This window comes from Bidens hawaiensis, unplaced genomic scaffold (genome assembly GCF_021521415.1).
Source record: "Bidens hawaiensis isolate Kalapana, Puna unplaced genomic scaffold, B.hawaiensis_p1.1 tig00057111_1, whole genome shotgun sequence".
In the NCBI taxonomy this organism is placed as follows: Eukaryota; Viridiplantae; Streptophyta; class Magnoliopsida; order Asterales; family Asteraceae; genus Bidens; species Bidens hawaiensis.
Genome location: NW_027506386.1, coordinates 10,001 through 29,060, shown reverse-complemented (window position 1 = coordinate 29,060; position 19,060 = coordinate 10,001). Strand labels below are relative to the sequence as shown.

The window sequence follows — 19,060 nt, the reverse complement described above, 5'->3', positions numbered from 1 at the left end:
CCTCTCTCTTTCACGGAGAAAACGAGGGTTCAAGTCCCTCTAGGGGTATACCAATACTCAAGACTATAGGAGTGGGATTTTCTATCAAGTGATCCATCTTTGTCAAGTCCTTCTAATAGTCTACTCAGTGGGACTTTGTATTTTATATAAAGTGATATGTATTTGTCAAATCTGCCTGGGAGACGAAAGGAAGTTGATTATGGAACGTCTAAAATGAAATAGGCATTGGGTCGATGCCCGAGTGGTTAATGGGGTCGGACTGTAAATTCGTTGACAATATGTCTATGCTGGTTCAAATCCAGCTCGGCCCAACAATTTGTCAATCTACTATCAGATGGTGGAACCCTCTTGTTCTTAAAAAATACCTGATACGAGAGAATGAAAAAGAATCTAAAATTTCTGCTAGATCTCTTCTTATTTCCCTGGGATTGTAGTTCAATAGGCAAGAGCACCGCCATGTCAAGGCGGACAGTGCGGGTTCGAGCCCCGTCAGTCCCGACGGATCCAATAAGTGCATTAATTCGCCTCTCGATTTTCTGTGAAAGAAGGGACAGAGAGCATAATTGAATTCCGAAGGGTTTCCCTTCTTTTTTTCAGGATTCTGTCGAAGAAACAACAAACCCTAAACTAAAAAATAACTAAAATAGTGAAGTTGATAGAATATTCCATCTTTTCTCCCGCGACTCATCTTTCTCATAATTATTTGTCTTCCAAAGAAATTTAGATCATTAAAATTTAGAACCTAATTCCTCTCTTTTTCCACTTCGCTTGTATTGTTTGTTGGGTTTTTGTAGTTCGGGCGGGTGGTTAGAGTTCGTTTGATGGTTCTATAAGGAAGACCTAAGGAAGGTAGGTTATAGAAAATAAAGAAAAGAAGGATAAATAAAGCAAAGGGGTTTTTGATTGGTCCGGGAATCCCATTTTGGATTCAGTATGGATAAAAGATGTTCGTATGTTATACTATTCAATTCTTGACGACGAATTAATTTAATAGCTCAGATATTGTTATTCATGATATTGATCCGATTCAAGATCATCGATAGGTAATGCATTCATTGAATTGACAGGTGAAAGATTTATCATCTCTATGGGATAAAATCCCGAGTTATTTTGAAAAAAAAAACGATGAGATTATGGAAGTAAATATTCTTGCATTTATTGCTACTGCACTGTTCATTTTAATTCATACTGCTTTTCTACTTATAATTTACGTAAAAACAGCTAGTCAAAATGATTAATTACTTTAAATGAAACTTGACTTCTGAATTCTTATTAATAGTTGAAGAAATCAAATGAAAAGTATTCTATTTTTGTTTTGCGCCTTAAATGAAATCAACGGGCTATAACTCGGCAGTATTCTATGAGATCCGAGAGTATGGTAAGTAAGAAATTGATTTCTTACTTATCATACTCTCTATTAGTATTATAGTAGTGTATAAAATTGTTTCTAATAAAGTTGGTATACTATATTAGCTTCTATCTTCAATATATGTAGTTATTAATCCGTATATGGAATTTACGTAGGACCCAATTCTATTTCTTTGATACATCTATTTATTCCGATGAATCTAAAATAATTGTTTTGTTTTACTGTTATAGAATACATTTATCCACTATAATCCAATGGAATTTGGAAACGAAGATATTTTGATTTGAAAATGATTTCAATTCAAAAAAAATGCGTTGTAGAACGATCTATAAAACAATTGATACCGTTTCATTCCTCAACTAAATTAAGAGTGCTTCTAAAGTCCACTTCTTCCCCATACTACGAGTGAAAGGAAAATGTAAAGACTACCATTAAAGCAGCCCAAGCGAGACTTACTATATCCATGTGAATTATGTCCCTTGTCTCTATGATAGAATTATTCCATTATTGCTCACTAATAATAGTAGAATGAATGGTCCAGAGTCAAAAAGGGATTCTGGGCGAACACTATTGATGAACCAATCAAAAAATCCATTTCAAAAATTTCTATATGATTTATAATCGGGAAAGACTGAACACAAGTAAAATAAAAAATCAAAACTACAAAGAAATGTTACTAATGGAACATCTAGTAATAAAATAAGAGGGCACATTCCTTTTTTTCTTGCCCTTCAAAGTAAAAATAAATCAATTGCTATCTATTACAAACTTTTTCCTATTTGATCTAATCCGTACCCTTTCCCGATTGTCTCTCTGAAGGAGTTGGGAGATAGTATATTATACTTTTGACGAGAGGTTAAAAAAAAGAATCATTTTTTTCATGTTTTTTTCTATAAATTATCCATCTCAATCTAATAGTGATTGAATGCCTGAACACTCAGAGATTCTCGCGAGCCTATATATGTAGATTACACAGTATAGAAATAGAAAGAACTTCCCCCAACCAGTAGTTAAATTATCTCCAATCAAGACCCAATAAGTAGACATTACATTAGTAGTAGAAAGGAATCGGGAAGTCTTGCTTCGACCATTAAAATCAAATCTTTCTTTTCATTTTGGATTCAAAGATTTCCGATTTCCAATCTTTTACAAAATCCCCAGAACGGATGTTTAGAATCAACCAAGTATTAACAGTCCCCTTATTCTGTTCTAGCTGGGTAAAATTAGGTTGAGTTATATCAGCAGAACAGAAAGAGATTCCGATTCATTTGTTGACGAGGCGGCACCCGGATTTGAACTGGGGAAAAAGGATTTGCAGTCCCCCACCTTACCACTCGGCCATGCCGCCAAAACGATACACAATAGGAGAAATTTTTACCTTTTTTGTTGGATTACTCAATTTTAGTTTATTGTACTTGCATCCCCTTTTGAATCCTTTTTCTAACTAAACTTATCAAAATTAGAAAAAAAACCCTTTTCCCCTTTTGATTGTCCCTTCGATTGATTGTATAGTATCTCAAAACACACAATGCCAAAAAGCTTCCACTCACTTTTCTATTGAAAAATCAAATGTATATTTTCACTCAAAAAAAACCAAATTTTATGACAAACGGGATATTCGTTGACTGAGAATTCGTCAATGATTCTTGGATTTGAATCTAAAATTTGGTTTGCCAAACGACATAAGAAAATACAAATTGATACATACTTGATTTATCCTTTTCTTGATTTATTCTTTTGAATCAAAAATCCTTCTCAATTTCCATTATAACAAAAATGATAAGTATATGTAAACCCCAGAACGGAAATTGTTACACGGGTAGTAAATTGGCTATTTAGAGTATGTTTCCTATAAATAAAAAAATGAAGGGAATTTTTTGTAACAAAAAAAGGCCCAGCTAGGTATTGACCGGCCAGGCCAAAAAGGCACTTCGAATAAAATAAAAGCAAGAAGGTCTTCTTTTTTTTCTTTCTATTTTGATCTTTCGAGCATCTAAATGGAATTGCTAATTCTATAATAACGATAAAGAATGTGAAAGAAATACTTAATTTAATCCATACTTGATGTGTAATGTAACATAGTAATTATCATTTTCAATTGGGAGAGATGGCTGAGTGGACGAAAGCGGCGGATTGCTAATCCGTGGTAAGAGTTATCCGTACCGAGGGTTCGAATCCCTCTCTTTCCGTTGATGACTATCTATTTTTTTTCTAGTTAAGTGTCACACCCTCAAAATCCACTAACGGAGTTTTTACCGTCAGAGGGTGTGAACTGGCAGGATCAGAATCATCAGTTATAATCAAACCATAAAATAAAGTTTCAAAACCATGAAAACAATTTCGAGTAATTAAATGCGGAAGCGTAAAAACCTTTAATCAAAAGTTGCGTCACGCAGGACGACTTAAAACCAATGATAACCGTTTTAAAATAGTTTGCATAACAAAAGCGTTTTCAAGCAATGCATGATCCTATACCGCGCGCCCGTCTCGGCTACCTGAGAATAACATACTAAAAGTGTCAACACAAGGTTGGTGAGTTCACAAGTTATATAAAAATAAATCGTTTAGCTTTTGCGTTCAACGTTACAGCGTTTTGCGTTAAGCGTTTTGCGTAACCACGTTACGGCGTTTTGCGTTACCAGATAGTGTTATGTCAAATTATATATCGATAGGTAGCTAATCTATACAACAAGTATTACTAAGTGTTCGACACCGAAGCTGACTCGTTTAGTAAGTGCCTTGTCACCAGGTCCTCCAGACCATGGTACGTGTTAGCCAAAATTACACCCGCTCGACCTCCAGTCGAGTTTAGCGTTGGGTGGGGTTTGTCAAACCCAGTAGTACTACTCAACAGTGACTCGCTATTCTAAATATTAACCGGTTCGATGTGTAGGACTTCAAATATTTCGTTTGCCACTTAGCCTTTACAAGTGATATATAATTTATAACAAAATCTTAAATGCGTTGTGGAGTATGTTATCTCCCCCAAGTGAAAAGCGTTTGAAAACAGTTTAAAGAGGGGAAAGTGAAACTCACTGTTTGCGAAGAATTTCCCAACCTAAATCACCAAGATGCGCGTCACCGAAAAACTCTCTCTAGCGTTCTTCCTAGCACCTAGTTCTTGGATTAAACACTTGATTTCTTGATGTATGTGTGTGTGGAAGTCGACGGCAGCAAGGAGCAAAGGGGAGGGGGGGGCGATCGGGTTGGGATTAATAATAATAGTTAGGGTTTAATTTTTAAGGTTATATTTATAGACACACAAGTTACACTCAAGTCCCTCTACTTTCAAGTGTTGTTTTTTTAACTTAACTAACTTAGTTCTTGTTTCTTGTTTAGCATTACACACAATATAATCAAGTAACACATATGTTAACACATAATTATCACATAATTATTATGTTGACGTTTTTCGTTTATTCCTCAATCGTTTGCGTCAACTTGTTTGCGTTTCGGTGCAAATCCCGAAAGACTACACATGTAGTAAGTGTTAAGCGTCATTTAAACCCTAGTTTAAATGTAATGAAGTGTGCGTTAAAGATTTAATGATCTCAAGTTTGAATTGACGGAGTTGAGTTAACGGAGTTAACCTGAAATTGACGATTGTCACATCATTCCCATGTTAAAGAATTTTCGTCCCGAAAATTTGAGTCAAGTCGTGATGAGTGTCTGAAAGAGTAAAAAAAAAATTTCAGTTTGTCATATCATCCCCTAGTAGAAAGAAATTTCGTCCCGAAATTTAATTCATACCTCCGGTGATGTCTGACGGTTTGCCGGGTTTCGCGGTTTTCTGTGTTTGGTTAGCCCTTCAAAAAGGTGAGGATACTTTTTCATCATTTGATCCTCGCGTTCCCACGTGAACTCCGGTCCACGTCTCGAGTTCCAACGAACCTTAACGATTGGTATTTTGCTGTGTTTGAGCGTTTTGGTTTCCCAATCCAAAACCTCGACTGTTTCCTCAATGAAACGTAACTGTTCATCAACCTGCAGTTCCTCCAAAGGGACTACTTGGGTTTCATCAGATAGGCATTTCTTCAAATTTGATACGTGGAATACATCGTGTACGCCACTGAGTTCTGTTGGTAGGTCCAGTCGTTACGCCACCGGACCAATGCGCTCAGTTATCCGGTACGGGCAAACATACCGTGGGTTAAGTTTGTTTCGCTTCCCAAAGCGAACCACACCTTTCCAAGGTGAGACTTTGAGTAACACTCGATCGTTCACTTGAAATTCGAGAGGTTTTCGGCGCTTGTCGGCGTAACTCTTTTGGCGGTCTCGTGCTGCTGCCATGCGATTTCGGATTTGAACAATCTTTTCTGAAGTTTCGAGTACCAGTTCTGGACCAGTGATTTGACTGTCACCCACCTCTGCCCAGCAGAGTGGTGATCGACACTTCCGTCTGTACAGCGCTTCAAACGGCGCTGCCTTGATACTTGCGTGGTAGCTGTTATTATATGAAAACTCTACCAAGGGTAAGTGAGGTTCCCAACTTTTTCCGAAATCCAATACGCAGGCACGCAACATATCTTCCAGGGTCTGAATAGTTTGCTCACTTTGCCCATCCGTCTGAGGATGGTCTGCTGTGCTCATATCGAGACGGGTGCCTAGTGCGCTTTGCAGTGACTTCCAAAAGTGCGAAGTGAAACAAGTATCTCGATCGAAAATGATTGAGACAGGCACTCCGTGTCTAGACACCACTTCTTTCATGTAAACACGAGTTAGTCTTTCCATTTTGTCCGTTTCTTTAATCGCTAGGAAGTGTGCCGACTTAGTCAACCGGTCAACGATCACCCAGATGGTATCGCATCCCGTCGGTGTCTTAGGTAAACCCGTAATAAAATCCATTGAGATGTGTTCCCATTTCCACGTTGGGAGTTTCGGTTGTTGCAACAGACCAGATGGTTTCTGGTATTCTATCTTGACTCTGGCACAAGTCAAGCATTTGCTCACGTAGGTGGCAATGTCGGCTTTCATGTTCGGCCACCAGTAAAGTGCCTTTAAATCATGATACATTTTATCTGAGCCAGGGTGGATAGAATATCGGGACTTGTGAGCTTCGTCCATCACTAGAGTTCTCAACTCTCCGTATCGTGGAACCCAAATCCGGTTCTCAAAATATCGGACCCCGTCCGATCTGGTTTCAAGTTGCTTGTTCTTGCCCCGCATGAGTTCTGATGGGAGATTATCATCTTTCAAAGCTTCAAATTGCACATCGCGAATCTGATCGGGTAAGCTGGCATGAATCGTGAGTTGCAATGCTCGCACTCGTCTGGGTTTATCTGTTTCTTTTCTGCTGAGGGCGTCGGCCACTACATTGGCCTTGCCAGGGTGATACTTGATGGCACAATCATAATCTTTAAGCAGCTCGACCCAACGACGCTGTCGCATGTTCAGCTCCTTCTGATCGTAGATATGTTGGAGACTCTTGTGGTCGGTGTAAATTGTAAACTTGGTACCGTACAAGTAATGCCTCCATATCTTAAGAGCAAACACCACAGCTCCAAGTTCCAAATCATGGGTCGTGTAGTTCTTCTCGTGAACCCGTAGTTGTCGAGAGGCGTAGGCTAACCTTCTCGAGTTGCATCAGCACACAACCGAGACCTTGTATAGATGCGTCACAGTGTACCTCAAAATTTTCCGTTCCCTCGGGGAGGGCTAAAATAGGGGTGCTGCAGAGTTTGGTTTTCAATAGTTGAAAAGCGGATTCTTGCGCGTCACCCCAATTGTACTTAGTGCCCTTGTGAGTCAAAGCGGTGAGGGGTTGAGCAATCTTTGAAAATCCCTCGATGAAACGCCGGTAGTAGCCGGCCAGTCCTAGGAATTGTCGCACCTCAGTCGGAGTCTTAGGTGCTTCCCAGTTTTTGATGGCCACTACCTTACCGGGATCGACATGGATACCATTCTCGTTGATCACATGTCCTAAAAAGTGAACCTCGCGAAGCCAAAATTCACATTTTGAGAGTTTAGCATACAGTTGTTCCTTCTTCAATAGTTCCAGAATTACCCTTAAGTGCTCTTCGTGGTCAGTCTCGTTCTTGGAGTAGACGAGAATATCATCGATGAAAACAATCACAAACTTGTCGAGGTACGCCTTGCATACTCGATTCATGAGATCCATAAATACGGCTGGTTCGTTGGTTAGGCCAAAAGGCATAACCGAAAACTCGTAGTGACCATACCATGTTCTGAAAGCCGTCTTTGAGATATCTTCTTCGCGCACTCTTAGTTGGTGATAACCAGATCGCAGATCGATCTTCGAGTAGTAACTCGATCCTTGAAGCTGGTCAAACAAATCATCAATTCGGGGTAAAGGATAACTGTTCTTGACCTTCACCTTGTTCAACTCCCGGTAGTCGATACACATGCGGAAAGTCCCGTCTTTCTTTCGGACAAACAAGACAGGGGCTCCCCATGGCGATGAGCTAGGTCGGATAAAACCCTTATCCAACAAATCTTGCAACTGAGTGGACAACTCCTGAAGTTCCGCCGGTGCGAGCCGATACGGGGCTTGTGCTATGGGTGCTGCACCGGGTGTCAACTCGATTTGGAATTCGACTTGACGAATAGGAGGGAGTCCGGGCAAATCCTCCGGGAAAACTTCTGGGAAGTCTCGCACAACAGGTATATCTTCAATTCGTTTCTCCTCTGTGGGTTTCTTAACAATCTGCGCCAAAATTGCCGGATGACCCTTTCGTAGATACTTTTGCGCCTTCATAAGGGTAATGACGCTGGTGGTCATGCCGCTTCTCTCGCCTCGGACCGAAATGATCTCGCCGGAAGGGGTAGTAATATGGACTATCTTATCATGGCATATAATCTCCGCTCGGTTCTTGGATAACCAGTCCATGCCGACAACGACATCGAAACTACTAAGCGTAAAAGGAATAAGGTCGATATCAAAGATATGACCTGACAGTTTTAACTTACATCCCGCAAGTACATGAGTCGTTACTATAGTCTTACCGTCAGCTAATTCAACAGGAAACTTAGCATCTAACGGAATTGGAGTTACGTCTAAGAGTTGACTAAAGGATTTCGACACAAAACTCCTATCAGCTCCGGTGTCAAACAATACAGAAGCAAAACAATCGTTTACAGGGAACTTACCAGTCACCACGTGCGGATCATTGCGGGCTTGACCCGACCCAATCACAAACACTCTTCCCTTGCCAGTGCTTCCACCATTACTGCCACTTCCATTACCCCCATTGTTGTCATTCTGTTTCAGCTTGGGGCAATCTTTTCTGAAATGACCTTCCTGCCCACATTCAAAGCATCCTTTCGTTGTCATAGGTGGCTTAGGAGCACCCTTTTCCGCAAGGTCTCCTCTACATTCTTTCGCTTGGTGACCCATCTTTCCGCATCTCTGACACTTGGCACGGTCACACTGGCCAACATGATGATAATTGCACCTGTTGCACTTCGGGTATTTCCCAGCATACCCGCTCGAAACCTGCCCGCTACCGTTGTTGTTGTTGTGATTCTGAGTGTTAAAGCTCCGAGTGAATTCGGGCTTACGGTAGTGCTGTTGCGGTGGGAGGTTCGAGGACGAAGATCTGGTGTTGTCAAACTTCCTCTTCCCACTGTTCGGGTTGCTGTTGCTGTTGTTGTCATGACTCGGGTTGTCACGGGCTTTAACGGTCGAACCCTTAGGCGGTAACGCACCTTGGGTCACAGCCTGATCCGTCAGCTTGTGAGCTAAACGGATCGCTTGTTGTATCGTGGCTGGTCTGGAAGACGTCACCATGCCCTGAATCTGCGGTGCTAATCCATCAATGTACATTTCTATCCTCTTGCTCGGCGGATCCACCATCCGCGGACACATCACAGCCAACTCGTGCGAACGAGTAGTGTAGGCTTCGATTTCCGAACCCACCATTTTCAGCGACCAAAATTCTGAATCTAACTTTGAAATCTCTTCTCTCGGACAATACTCCTCTCGCATCATATTTTTGAACTCCTCCCAGTTCATCGCATTAGCCAGTTCCAATCCAAGGATCTGGACGTTCGAATTCCACCAAGTGAGGGCGGAATCCTCAAGCGTCCCAGCAGCGAATTTGACCCTACTGTCAGGGGGACAATTACACATCTCAAAGGCCGACTCAGCCTTCTCAGCCCAACGCAGGAAGCCTATAGCTCCTTCAGTGCCCTTAAACGTACTGGGCTTGCAGTCAAGGTAGTTCTTGAAGGTACACGTTCCACTCGGACCTCCAGCTTGATTCTGAACGTGTGCGGCTAAAGCGGCCGCTGCATGGTCGTTCAGCAGAGTTTGGAGTTCAGCTGCAGTCAAGTTGATGTTACCACGTCCTTGTCCAGTGTTTCTTCCAGCCATTTCCTAGAATCACAGTATAAAATGTTAAACATGAATTTTTCTTTCATATACAACACGTCATACATGTAATAAAAGATAGGTAAGAAAGAAATAAGAAACAACATCACATCACAACCACATATTAGTCTAAATAAAAATTCATGATTAAAACCATTGTATTCGCTACAAAGTATTTCCAATCAATCCTTAAAATCATAGAAAAATAATAGTTCGGATGGAGACAACCCCTCCATCTAAGTGTCATTATCACTAGATGTCGTCATCTGAGGACACCTCCGAGTGTGCCTCCTCCTCAGCCGGTTCTTCCTCCGGTTCTTCTTCGGGATCCTCCTCAGGCTCCTCTTCGGGATCTTCTTCAGGTTCGGCCTCAGGATCGGCCTCAGGTTCGGCTGCGTTCTGAGCAAGTTGCATTTGCAAAACATCGCAACGCTCCAACGCTATCTCAGTTCGGGTCCTTGCTTCTTGGAGTTGCTCTTGCAAGTCTATCATCTCGGCTTGCATCTTCATCATAACCTTCATTTGCTGATCAGTAGCCTCTCGCATTTCCTTCATTGCCGCTGCCATGCGGGCAATCTCCTCCTTAGTCTTGGTTCCGTCTTTTAACACTCAGGAAATGTTCTCCCTCGTATAGCGCATGTAACCCACGTCACGCTCCAAGCATGAAACAACAGCTGCGAGAACTCTCTCTACAGGTTCGGTTATGGGTGGTAGGGTGTTGGGATAAGCAGGGTGGTTCGGGTGAGGTAACGGGGGAACTTGCTCGCGATAGACTATACGTCTGATCATGTTAGGGTACCAATCCCAGCTAACGTCGTTTTCGTAAATGCCTCCGGATAGGCGGTACCTCTTTGGTGCGGGAGCTTCGAGTTCCGGGACTACTCGGGGTGGTGAGGCGGTAGGTAGCTGCGGTTCCTTCCCATGAGCATGCGTCATCGAATCGGATGATGATGAGGGTGGCGTCGACATTCCTACAGGTAAGCCGTGTATGCGCGCGCGTATGAGTGAAAGAGGTAAAGAGATAAGATTACAAGACTACACAAACCTATGCAGTGCATATCATTATAACTAATGGGTCGTCACGGTTATAGTCTAGTATGCATGCAGCTTCTAGTTCGCTATAACCAATGGCTCTGATACCAATCTATCACACCCTCAAAATCCACTAACGGAGTTTTTACCGTCAGAGGGTGTGAACTGGCAGGATCGGAATCATCAGTTATAATCAAACCATAAAATAAAGTTTCAAAACCATGAAAACGATTTCGAGTAATTAAATGCAGAAGCGTAAAAACCTTTAATCAAAAGTTGCGTCACGCAGGACGACTTAAAACCAATGATAACCGTTTTAAAATAGTTTGCATAACAAAAGCGTTTTCAAGCAATGCATGATCCTATACCGCGCGCCCGTCTCGGCTACCTGAGAATAACATACTAAAAGTGTCAACACAAGGTTGGTGAGTTCACAAGTTATATAAAAATAAATCGTTTAGAGTTTGCGTTCAGCGTTACAGCGTTTTGCGTTAAGCGTTTTGCGTAACCACGTTACGGCGTTTTGCGTTACCAGATAGTGTTATGTCAAATTATATATTGATAGGTAGCTAATCTATACAACAAGTATTACTAAGTGTTCGACACCGAAGCTGACTCGTTTAGTAAGTGCCTTGTCACCAGGTCCTCCAGACCATGGTACGTGTTAGCCAAAATTACACCCGCTCGACCTCCAGTCGAGTTTAGCGTTGAGTGGGGTTTGTCAAACCCAGTAGTACTACTCAACAGTGACTCGCTATTCTAAATATTAACCGGTTCGATGTGTAGGACTTCAAATATTTCGTTTGCCACTTAGCCTTTACAAGTGATATATAATTTATAACAAAATCTTAAATGCGTTGTGGAGTATGTTATCTCCCCCAAGTGAAAAGCGTTTGAAAACAGTTTAAAGAGGGGAAAGTGAAACTCACTGTTTGCGAAGAATTTCCCAACCTAAATCACCAAGATGCGCGTCACCGAAAAACTCTCTCTAGCGTTCTTCCTAGCACCTAGTTCTTGGATTAAACACTTGATTTCTTGATGTATGTGTGTGTGGAAGTCGACGGCAGCAAGGAGCAAAGGGGAGGGGGGGCCGATCGGGTTGGGATTAATAATAATAATAATAGTTAGGGTTTAATTTTTAAGGTTATATTTATAGACACACAAGTTACACTCAAGTCCCTCTACTTTCAAGTGTTGTTTTTTTAACTTAACTAACTTAGTTCTTGTTTCTTGTTTAGCATTACACACAATATAATCAAGTAACACATATGTTAACACATAATTATCACATAATTATTATGTTGACGTTTTTCGTTTATTCCTCAATCGTTTGCGTCAACTTGTTTGCGTTTCGGTGCAAATCCCGAAAGACTACACATGTAGTAAGTGTTAAGCGTCATTTAAACCCTAGTTTAAATGTAATGAAGTGTGCGTTAAAGATTTAACGATCTTAAGTTTGAATTGACGGAGTTGAGTTAACGGAGTTAACCTGAAATTGACGATTGTCACATTAAGTGTGTGGAATAGCTAAAAGAAAATAAAAATGTGAAGAAAATTGTAAAATAAAGCAAGAAAAACAATTTATTCTTCACGTCCAGGATTACGTCCTGGATCATTGGATAGGAATCCAAAGATGAAGAGAGAAATAAAGAATACTACTACTATGTAAATGAAAAGTTTGAGAGTAAGCATTACACAACCTCCAAGATCATTTTTTGAAAAAGAAAAACAAGAGAAAAGAAAAGATAATAGATCCTCCATTTTTATATCACATATCTTATTTTGACACCAAGAAATGAATTCTAAAATAGAAAAGAATGTTCAGAAATTCAAATGAAGTTGTGAAGTTGAAATTTTTCAAAAGAATCTTTGATTACCAGAAATCACTGTCATACCCCCCAATTAGATGTTGTAAGCGACCCTAAGCTAATAAGGTATTTCGCCGGAAAGGAAAAAGGATTAAAATCGGGAAATGGAGCGAGCCGGATTTCTCACGGCTATTCGATCATTTCAATGTTTGAATTGAAGGTTCATACTGTCAGACTTATTTGATCTTATCAAATGTTATCATTTTTCTCGAATAAATCATGAATTCTATAAGATACTATTAAAGATCTTATCGAAAACTTACAGTAGCTTGCCAAACAAAGGCTAAAAGAAAAAAGAACAGGGGTATTACTGGCATAACATCTATGATTGGATTCAAAAAAGCATAGGCTTCGGGCAATTTGGTGAAGAAAAGACTACTCGGATAAAGGGCAGAATTAAGACAGATCAAACTAAAGATATTAAGCATAACAGACATTTTTTTCGTCGAGATAATTGCATTTTGATTGAGTTATTGATATAAGGAAAAATGAAGAAAGTAAGGTAGACAGAAAAATCCTTCTTTTACCACTCAATCAAAAATCCTCCAACTCTCAAAGGAGACTAGAAGAAATCATACTTTCATACAATATCTTAATTGAATAATATGTAATGATCAATAAATTAAGTTGAATTCTAGATATACACATGTCAAAATCCTAGCAACGAATCTATAATATCTATAATAAATTCTATAAAGAAGAAAGGTTTTCTATAGATAGTTGGACTGGAATTGACGAACACTTAATACCAATATTATTCTTTATTAGTATTAGTGTCCAATAAAAATAGAAATGGGGCGTAGCCAAGCGGTAAGGCAACGGGTTTTGGTCCCGCTATTTGGAGGTTCAAATCCTTCCGTCCCAGAGCATATCCCCTGTACCCGAATACTTCTTTTTTGTTCAACAAGGTTCTGTTTCACGGTCTAATATTGGATAGAATAGTATTCCTCTTTCTTTTTTTTATTTTGAATGATTCATTTCGGAATCATATCTGAATTTTTCATAAACTGAACTAAATCGAGTTCAAATGACATGCAAACCCTTTTGATAAAGATAAGATGAGATACATATAAAAGAGGAAGTGCTTAGCCTATAGGTATGTATTGTTATCCTATTTCAGTGACAAAAAGTCTTTCTATTTTTGAGAAAAAGGGTTTTCATACTTACTTAAAAAATGAAAATTTAAATATTTAACAATTATATTTATTTTCATTGTTCGATCTATTTAGATTATTTGCTTTACATCATTGAGAATTCCATTTGAAAAGAAAAAATGATCTTTATTATGATAATCAAATGGAGTCTTTACTGTAAAACTTGGCTCAAATCATGATATAGAAGTAAGAAACTTTTTCAAGTATAAAGATTTGTAATGATTCTTTATGGATTGAATCTTTGGGAAGTTTTGGGAAGTTGGAATTAGTAAGTCTATCTTATTGAGTCACTTGAAGAGGCAGAGTCAAATAGAATTTATTTATTTAGAATTTCTTTATTCGTGTGATTTCTGTTAGTTATGTTATTTCTCTATTTAGATTTCTGGATATTTCTGTTAGACATTTTTTGAGATAGAGATTTATATCAAAATGTTCCATTCATACAAAAAAGCCGGGGTCTTGCTAATATTTATTCATAAAAATATTGATTATCTATGTAGCTGTAGCTAAGAAAAAAGAGAAATAACTATGTCTCTGTACTGACTGAACCAATGACTATTCATGATTCCATAATTGAATCAATTCCATACCGGTTCAAAATTAGAGGAATGTTACGGTAAAACTTCGTTTAAAACGATATGGTAGAAAGCAACATGCGATTTGAAGGACACGATCCGTTGTGGATTCTTATTCTTACATCCACCATTTTATATAGGAATGAAGGTGCTCTTGGCTCGACGTCGTTTTTCTATTCGACTAGAACCCTTCTTTTTTTATTGGGTTGTAATTGTAATGTAAATAGTTTGCGATGGAGCTCGAGTAGAAAGTATTGATTAATTTCTCAGGGGCAACGATCTAGGGTTAATACCAATCAATAAATTGGAACAACTTCGTAAGTATATCTTCGATATAGAAATCGAAAGGATCCGATTCGAGCAAATTTTAAACAAATTTGAAAATCCAAAAATTTTTGTTTGAACGGCTAAAATTTTTCGATTCACGGTGTATCGTGCACGAATAAACCATCGGTATGATTCTTTGGTAGAAAGAAATCACAAAAAGGGGTATGTTGCTACCATTTTGAAAGGGTTAAGAAGCACCGAAGTAATGTCTAAACCCAATGATTTAAAACCAAAATAAAGGATCCCAGAACAAGGAAACGCCACTTAAATTGTCTCACGGATCCAAATAAAGAATCCAAATCTATTTTAAACGAGACGAAAAAGGGAGGGTTAAAGACCACTCAAAAAATAAAAATATTAATATCTTTAAGATATTTTAGAATTCTTGAACTTGAGTTATGAGTACAAATGATTTTTTTTCAGGAAGAAAGCTAAAAAAATCAGGAAGAAAGCTAAAAAAAATGACTATGAGTTAAATTATAGACTAATTTTTTTATGGAGTCCTTTCCTATTTATTCTAATTTTATCCATAGACAAAACTTCTAATCATTTTTTCTCGAGACGTACGAGGAGAAAGCTTCTTATACGGTTTTGGGGGGTTTCTTTTTCATCTACATCTATCCCGATGAGCTGTCTATCGAATCGTTGCAATTGATGTTCGATCCCTAAGAGAAGGAAGAGATCTTCGGAAAGTGGGTTTTTATGATCCTATCAAGAATCCAACTTATTTAAACGTTCCCGCTATTCTCTATTTCCTTGAAAAAGGCGCTCAGCCTACAGGAACTGTTCAGGATATTTTAAAAAAGGGAGAGGTTTTTAAGGAACTTTGCTATAATCAAATGAAATTCAATTAAATTAAGGAAATAAAAACTAAGGATAGGATAGTGATTTCTATATCATTTTGGATATCTTTTCTATACTATGCTTTTTTATTTCCTTATTTTTTTTCTTGCTCTACTAATTTTCTTGCTATCTTCGTTTCTATTTATCATTGCTTTTATATAATCTTTTTCTAAGTAAACCTTGTTTGGTGGATCCTTACAAATATAGAAAATTCTGACATTACCTGCAGTTTTCATTCGAACTCTAATACCAAGTAAGAAACAAGGAATCGAAGTTCGTTATTTGACTTATTATATATGGATTCAATACACTATTGATTGCATAAATCCTTTTTCAACTTTATCTTTATTTATTCTCCACCTAAACTAAAAATTTTAGTATATATGCATATTCAGTGCCAATCCAACACAAGTTTTTTTTTTTCCTTTTTTTCAATTTGAGTTCTTGTACTTTTTCCATCGTATTATTTTATTAACCTTTATATTGACAATATTGTATCGAACAAATATAATTCATCGTGATAAGCAGCTCTATTTATTTCTGTCCCATAGGTTTTATGTTTGATTTTTTACCTGTTGATTCAAATGATGGGTTCGTTGGATTAGCTTTGTTACTTGGATTTTTGGTTGGTGGATAACCTAGAAATAGGTGATAGTCCAGCATTTTTTACATTTCTTTCTTTTGATTTATTTCTTTTTTGGGAAATTTTTTCGTAGATTACGTAGATTTATGGTTTGATTTAATCATTTTTTTATTCTGTTTATTCTGATTGTATCTACATATCCTTTTTCTATGTGGGTTGCTAACTCAATGGTAGAGTACTCGACTTTTAAGTGCGGCTAGGATCATTTACACATTTAGATGAAGCGAAGGATTCATCCATACCATCGGTAAAGTTTGGAAGACCATGACTAATCCTCAAAGGGAATGAATGGAAAAAATAGCATGTCGTATCAATTAAGAGTTCTGAGAATATTTTATTCTTTCCGGCTCAAGACAAAGCCTTCGTTTAAATTATTCAAAGGGGCAAATAGAAGTCAATTTTAAGTTGGGTCGAATTAATAAATGGATAGGGCCCCATGGCTTCAATTAATTTCATTTTGATTATAGGGAAAGAAAAAGCAACGAGCTTCCGTTCTTAATTTGAATGATTACCCGATCTAATTAGACGTTAAAAAAATATTAGTGCCCAATACGGGAAGGCTTTCTCCCAGGAATGTATTCTTGATTTTTTAATGAATCCTAAATATTACCATCCTCCATTCCATAATGGAGAAGTATGTATATAAGAAACAGTATATTGATAAAAAAATTTCCAAAATCAAAAGAGCGATTGGGTTGAAAAAAGTAAAGGATTTCTAATCATCTTGTTATCCTATAATGAAAACAAAGGAAAAAGATAGGATAGAGAATCTGTTGAGAATTTTATCTGTATCCGAGGTATCTATTCGGTTTGTACTATAATACCTTGTTTTGACTGTATCGCACTATGTATCATTTATAACCCCCAAAATCCTCTACCCTTAATTTAATTTAAATCAAATTTCAAATGGATAAATTCCAAAGCTATTTAGGGCTAGATAGATCTCACTACTTCTTTTATCCCCATATCTTTCAGGAGTATATTTATGTACTTGCTCACGATCATGGTTTAAATGGATCGATTTTGTTGGAAAATGCAGGTTATGACAATAAATCCAGTTTACTAATTGTGAAATGTTTAATCATTCGAATGTATCAACAGAATCATTTTATTCTTTATGTTAATGATTCTAAACAGACTCCATTTTTGGGGCACAACAAGAGTTTTTATTCGCAAGTAATGTCAGAGGTTTCTTCAACCATTATGGAAATTCCATTGTCTCTGCGATTAATATCTTCCCTAGAAAGGAAAGGGGTAGTGAAATCCGATAATTTACGATCAATTCATTCAATATTTTCCTTTTAGAGGACAACTTTTCACATTTAAATTATGTATTAGATATACTAATACCTTACCCAGCTCATCTGGAAATCTTGGTTCAGGCTCTTTGCTATTGGATAAAAGATGCTTCCTCTTTGCATTTATTAAGATTCTTTCTTCATGAGTGTCATAATTGGGATAGTATTATTACTTCAAATTCAAAGAAAGCCAGTTCTTTTTTTTCAAAAAGAAATCATCCACTATTCTTCTTCCTATATACTTCTTATGTATGTGAATATGAATCTGGCTTCCTCTTTCTCCGTAACCAATCTTCTCACTTACGATCAATATCTTCTGGAGCCCTTATTGAACGAATATATTTCTATGGAAAAATAGAGCATTTTGCAGAAGTCTTTGCCAGGGCTTTTCAAGTTAATTTATGGTTGTTCAAAGATTCTTTCATGCATTATGTTAGGTATCAAGGAAAAGCAATTCTTGCTTCAAAAGGGACATTTCTTTTGATGACTAAATGGAAATATTACTTTGTCAATTTCTGGAAATCTTATTTTTGCCTGTGGTCTCACCCAGGAAGGATTTATATAAAAATAAACCAATTATCCAACCATTCCCTTGACTTTCTGGGTTATCGTTCAAGTGTGCGGCTAAAGCCTTCAATGGTACGTGGTCAAATGCTAGAAAATACATTTTTAATCGATAATGATATTAAGAAGTTTGATAGTATTGTTCCAATTATGCCTCTGGTTGGATCATTGGCTAATCGAAATTTTGTAACGCATTGCGCCATCCTATTGGTAAGGCGATTTGGGCCGATTTCTCAGATTCTGATATTATTGAGCGCTTTGGCCGTATATACAGAAATCTTTCTCATTATCATAGTGGATCTTCAAAAAAAAGAGTTTGTATCTAGTAAAATATATACTTAGACTTTCTTGTGCTAGAACTTTAGCTCGTAAGCATAAAAGTACTGTACGTGCTTTTTTGAAAAGATTCGGTTCGCAATTATTGGAAGAATTCTTTACAGAAGAAGAACAAGTTTTTTCCTTGACCTTTCCAAGAGTTGCTTCTATTTCGCGAAGGTTATCTAGAAGGCGGATTTGGTATTTGGATATTGTTTGTATCAATGATTTGGCCAATCATGCGTTATGAAACGTTGTAAATCAAAATTTGATCACTAAATATTCTAATACTAATAAAGAATTCAATAATGAAATGAAAAGCTAAAAAAAGGGATGTATTTCTATTCTGAAATGTTGATGTAGTATGTAGTAAGGATTAACTCAACTGAGTATTCAATCTTTTCTTGTCTAATGAAAGAACTAAGTTTTAGATGTATACAGAGGGAAAGCCGTGTGCAATGAAAAATGCAAGCACGGCTTGGGGAGCGATTTTTACTGATTTAACAAAGAAATTATCTACTCCATCCGACTAGTTCCGGGTTCGAATCCCGGGCAACCCATTGTCATAGTTCAATTCTATTATATGTATAGTTTTTTTCGAACCTTTTTTATTAAAAAAATGGAAATATATCCATTGGTTGACACGCGCATATAAGTCATGTTATACTGTTGAATAACAAGTCTTTGGTTTTCCATTTGAAAATTCATGTGCTTGGGAGTCCCTGATAATTAAATAAACCAAG

At 37.8% G+C, this 19,060-nt stretch overlaps 2 non-coding genes across 2 annotated transcripts; one reads left to right on the top strand and one right to left on the bottom strand.

Moving 5' to 3' along the window:
• Nucleotides 1-2,646: 2,646 nt before the first annotated feature.
• Nucleotides 2,647-2,717, bottom strand: TRNAC-GCA (transfer RNA cysteine (anticodon GCA)). Its single transcript has one exon. It is a non-coding gene; the product is annotated as a tRNA-Cys (tRNA).
• A 753-nt stretch (nt 2,718-3,470) lies between these two features.
• On the top strand, nt 3,471-3,558 carry TRNAS-GCU (transfer RNA serine (anticodon GCU)). The gene is given in 2 exon segments: nt 3,471-3,508; nt 3,525-3,558. It is a non-coding gene; the product is annotated as a tRNA-Ser (tRNA).
• The last annotated feature ends 15,502 nt before the right edge of the window (nt 3,559-19,060 follow it).